The sequence below is a fragment of the Eretmochelys imbricata genome, chromosome 12 (genome assembly GCF_965152235.1).
Source record: "Eretmochelys imbricata isolate rEreImb1 chromosome 12, rEreImb1.hap1, whole genome shotgun sequence".
In the NCBI taxonomy this organism is placed as follows: Eukaryota; Metazoa; Chordata; order Testudines; family Cheloniidae; genus Eretmochelys; species Eretmochelys imbricata.
In genome coordinates this window covers 12,863,759-12,869,335 of record NC_135583.1, presented here as the reverse complement: position 1 = coordinate 12,869,335, position 5,577 = coordinate 12,863,759, and the positions used below count along the sequence as shown (strand labels likewise).

At 40.7% G+C, this 5,577-nt stretch overlaps 1 long non-coding RNA gene across 1 annotated transcript; it reads right to left on the bottom strand.

The window, feature by feature from the left end:
- Positions 1 to 1,281: 1,281 nt before the first annotated feature.
- Positions 1,282 to 5,222, bottom strand: LOC144272799 (uncharacterized). Its single transcript, XR_013347679.1, has 3 exons — positions 5,154 to 5,222; positions 4,662 to 4,741; positions 1,282 to 1,456 (listed from the first exon to the last, which is right to left on the bottom strand). It is a non-coding gene; the product is annotated as an uncharacterized LOC144272799 (long non-coding RNA).
- Positions 5,223 to 5,577: the final 355 nt, after the last annotated feature.

Below are 5,577 nucleotides of genomic sequence, written 5' to 3'. Positions count from 1 at the left end.
TCAGTTGTCATCAGCCCCAAGAGGCCTTTCCAGTAACCATGCACCACCAGGGCAAAGGATCACCAAGGCCATGCCTCTTTCTGATGGACCAGATCTACGGGGGCCAGAAGGAGAGATGGAGTTGAGTTGCTGCACAGATTCTGTGGCACCTGAGGATTCCCCTTACACTGGGCAGCCTTAGCAAACTTTGGAATCAGACAAATTCTTAATCTGGACAAAGAAGTACACACATGTGAAATGCCATAGCCTTTAAATGGGCATTCCAGCAAAGCAGGCATACGTCTGGCTGCTTTTCTCCCCAGGGCTGCACTCTTCATCATATACTCTTCTTGAAAAAGTTATTCAGCAGCTTTCTGAGGATATGCTCAGGAGAGAAAATGTGTGATCTAAAGTAAATCGAAGGGGGTCCTGTTCTTGTCACAAAGTGATCAAATTTCATGTCATTCCTAGCACAACAGACTATCTTCCACTCTGTCAGTTCTGATTGGCCCATAGCCTTTCAACCAACTGTCCTCAAGAAATAAACAGCACTGTACAGAAAAGGATTTGAGTTGCAGCACCAATTTGGAGTTAGCTTTACTCCCAACCCATTTAGACCTGGATTAATTTATCAGACCACAGTGCAGTAAGAGTTTTTAGCTGCATGTGTGATACTTACCATCCACACTGCTTACTAGGACTACAAAATTAATTTGCAGCAAGTAATTCAGTGAATTTGGCCTCTTTTTCTGCCCATAGAATAAGCTGGCCACCATTTCCTCTTTGACTCATTCTAAATTTCTTGAAAAATTTTCTTGCAAATCATTTTCTCTGATTGATCATGAACTCTTTGTTTTTGATGCTAACCATTTGAGCTGCATCAGTAAATTCTGACTGGTCATGCAAGTCGTATAGTATTGGACTATGTGAACATAACTGTTCTAATCAGGAAGAAGGCTTGAAGAAGCCACAGGAGCTGTGAATCTTGCATTGGGAGGGAGTCACAGTAGATTAAGAAAGATTGGTAAATTTAGGAATGTTTAATCTTTATCTTTTGGGGCCAAACAGACTATGCCCAATTTGTCATTCCAAGAAAAAAAAATGTATTTATTGTGGTACACTTAAATTCTCATTACCTTCACATCAACTAACTAGTCATGAAATGTGACATTTGTCTGGTTGAATTCCTTCCACGACAGGACCCAGGTGAGGTGGTTTGGGAACCCTGACCCTGCTGTGTCCAGCAGTGTTCTATTTCAAAACATGCCATACCACTAGTGCAATTCCAGTGCAAATGTCCAAGTGTGCAAGCATAAATTCTCTCTCTCAAACATTCACAGATGCCAGCACAGATTAAATACAATTATTTGTAAGTTTAAGTGAATACCTGTGGCAATGGTTTTGGAGTTTGGGGATGGGGTTGCAGTATTCATCCCAGCTTTCTACTGCTTTCCCTCAATTTTCAGTTGTATACGTTCTGGGGGCGCGTGCCATAAATAGAATGACATGTAAAAGCTATGGTTATTATCACAAATTGTCAGAAACATACTAACTCGGACATTAGCTCACAAAGCTATTTCCATCTATTTGCTCAAGTAGGAGGTTCCACTTCACTGAAAACCAATGAAGTAGCTGGAGATGCTCTCAGAACCATAAACCCCACTCAGACCTCTATTGGCAAGCACCAGGCCAAAAAGTACTCTGCCCACTGGAATATAATTGATATGTTCTCTTAGCAAGTAGTATAGTGTGGCTTGCAACTCTTCCTAGAAAATAATCAAATTTGATTATGAATCAAAAAACACTGCTGTAAGGAAAATTAGACTCTACACTAAAAACTGTCTGCAAACTGCAGAACCACTGAATCTGTTCAAAGGAAGAATTTATGTTATGATCTTTAACATACAATAAAATAAGGCAGGCTTTGACAAGCAAATCTTTTCAACCTACATTAAATGATCAAATTATGTCATTTCTCTGATTAATATACCCTGCTCTAACAGGATATATTACAAAATCTGACAAAAGAAAGAAGGCTCAAGTGGTGGGGACATGTACGCCGTACAGAAGATGGGAGACACGTTAAGCAAGCATTGAATTGGGTGCCCAAGAAAGGAAAGAGTTAGGAAGGCCAAGGAATAACTTGCAAAAGAGAGTGACAGAGAATATTGAATGCACTTGCAGCACCTGGGAAGTAGTACCAGAACTAGTGAGCAACCGGACTGCCTGATGTATCAGCGGCACAGGAGGAAATAAAGTCTACGGTGAGGTCTGAGATTGCGACTCTACAGGTATCAAAAACGTTTGACTTTACTTTTAAGTGAGAAGTCTGCCATGCTCAAACTTTATTTAAAAAAATCAAATTCTTTAACCAAGTGGTTCACCATCCATCATATACTCTGAACACACAGTCAGTACCACTGACTAGGAATAAACGGATCCTGTTTAATGAAAGTACGGAAGTACGTAGTGTTTCACTTGCTAAGAGATGAACAAAAGAACTTTTCAGGCATGTATATTATATACTCAGAAAAATCATTTTTATATTATATATGAAGTGCATTCAGTATATTGCCATAGGATGAAGAATAAATATACAGAAATATGAATTGATGAAATATAGGACAGAGTGAGCGCAAGCACACAATAGATTTGGACACAACAAAGTAAGAGACAGTAATTGTATAGGACAGAAGGAAGGGGGTGTATAGACAGACAGACTGACCGACCCCTCTTGTCTCTCTTTTACTTCATGTCCGAATACGGCTATTTTTAAATGTGTTCAATGATTTCTTCTACCTTTCCTATTTCTGTATATTTATTATCTTCGTGCTATAGAAATATGCTGAATGTGGATAAACCATTATTTATTTCAACCTCTTAGTAATATTCGGTTAACTTCTTCATATAAGAAATATTCAAATGTCACTTTTTCCAGGTACCAGACGGGCTCAAATATCTGGTTATCCACAAGCAAAGATACTATGGATACCTGAGTAGGTCAGCTATTTCAGCCTGCCTCAAATGCCACAAAATATAGTAAATGGGAAGGCAAAGCGCAAGAAGTAAGTTCAAAAGTAAAATGTTCCCCAAATCCAGTAGGTATCTTTAACAGCAGGTTTCACTTAAAGTGGATATCACTTTACTGGTTTTAACAAACTTCAAAGTAAATGTCCTAATGCTACTCATTTTGTATGTCTGTTTTACATCAGTCACAATTCTGTATCACGGTTTCACTCCTGTCTGATACATATCATAAATTTTTATAACTGGAAAGTGCGCTTAGTGTATGGATTAAATTAAGAATGGTTTTACAAAGCAGCAGGATAGCAGACATTCACATTATTAACTCACTTTTTCACATATCTGATGATATGTTAGAGCATGTTAAAACATCGTATGATAATCCGCACCCCACACATCAGCAAGACAAATAAATAGCTACAGGAGATTCTGAAATCACTTTTAGAACTCTCAGTTTTAGGTAACTGCAGAATGTGTCATAACAAAGGTGTTGTTGTGCACTATAAATATTATAATTTAATAGAAGATTGCTAATTTTTAAAAATCACATCAGTGCTACAAATGAAATCCTATACATTATTCACCTATCAGTGAAAAAGAGTCTTGGATGACTTGGCCAATCAATAGCTATTAGCCAGGATAGGTAGAAATGGTGTCCCTAGACACTGTTTGCCAGGAGCTGGGAATGAGTGACAGGGGATGGAGCACTTGATGATTACCTGTTCTGTTCATTCCCTATGGGGCACAGGGCACTGGCCACTGTTGGAAGACAGGATACTGGGCTAGATGGACCCTTGGTCTGATCCAGTAGAGCCATTCTTATGTTCTTATGAAAACGATCTGCCTGCTAGGCTTTCTAGATTAGGAGAATGGATCTAGGCTGTAGTTACATACTTTCCTCAAGCGAGGAGGAAGTGAGAACTACATGTTAAGCCTGGGATATTCAAAGGAGTCTACAGGAATTAGGTATCCAACTCCCAATACATTTCAATAGGAGTTGGACACTTAACTCCTTTCATCTCCTTTGGAAATCTCAGCATAAACAAAAATATTCTGGAGCCTTTTTGGTTCAGAAAAGTAGAACAGCAGCCACCAAGGAGGCAATGAGAACTGAGCCTCCACCATGGGGCCATGGGCTCCAACCTATTACTTGCTTGGGGAAGTCCCCCTTAATGCAGATGGCAGACTAATGCATTTGGTTCCCTCTATCCCAGCACACTTCCTCCACCCAACCCCCACCCCAATGTGGTGGCCTCACTGAGAGGTTGTAGAAGGAGTACCGAGCCATTCTGTGTTAGTATGCAGATTTCAGCACTAACAGTTGACTCTGAGAATGCAAAGTTAGGTAAACAAGGTGTGAAATGAGAAATCCATCTCATCTGGGGACAAAGGAAAAAACTATTACAAACAGTGCAAATCAAAATTTAGATGGTCACTGATGGATGTCTACGTGTCAATCAGAAAAGAGATCTGGGCAGCAAAACACCTTATTTTCAGTAGTAACCCTGAAGAAATGCGAATAAAATAGGGAAACAGTAAATAGACTACAAATGCTTAGCTACTTTGATACAAAATCCCCACTACAATGCTGCTACCATTATCACGTGACATGCCAATGTTCATCAGCAAAGATGTACTTGCGGCAGGGCTGGAGGTACCTTTGCTCCATTACCTATCCATTGATTCTGTCTGGACAGGATATCCATTTCTGTCATTCAACGATTTCCTCTGTTACATTCTGAAATTAAGCACAGTCAAAGGTTGAGAAGTGTGTCACATTGACATCCTTTCAACCCGGAGACCTCTTTCCAAAAGTACAAACCCATTAACAAATGTGCAATTAATTCCAATGCAACCCCTTCAATCTTGCTGGCATTTGTTAGGCTGAGTTACTGGCTGGGTTTGCTGACCCACACCAAGGCTTATGTGGCTGATGCTCAATTGCCTAATACCTTTGGTCTGGTAACCAATGTACAAAAGAAGCAAGTAACTCACAGAAGGGAGAATAAACCCTCTATGGTATGTTGCAAGGAAACCCCAAGGTCATTTCTTTAAATATCTGACATTTGGATCATATCAGATACATTCCAAAGGCAAAAATCAAGTTGCCCATTAGGACTGTGTGGTGAAAATTAGCCATGGCAGCTTACTTTTAGCAGTACTCCATCAATTTAGCAGTATCCAGAGGAGTGGGGGGAGCTTCGCTAGAGTGAGGGAAATGCTCAGCCACACACACATCTATTTAAATGGTGGGGCCTTATCTTGGGAGGGGCTGAACCCAGCTCCCCACCATTCTTTTTTCTCTCTCAGAGCTGACCTTCAACTCAGCTAGAGGTTCCTGTGAACTTAGCCACCAGCTCTCTGCACCAATGAAGAAGAGACTCTTTGCTCCATCCATTCGAATAAAGAGTGGGAAAACGTGGTGCTAGGACTGGGTGGGTGGGCAGAGAGAGAGAGAGCGCGCCATGTTCACAGGCTGCCAAAGTTCACACAGTTATGGTGCCCTGAACCCCACAGGAGAGGGTCACAGATGGTCCCTTCAAGGCTGGTCTGCTTCCCTTTCAGTTCACTGGG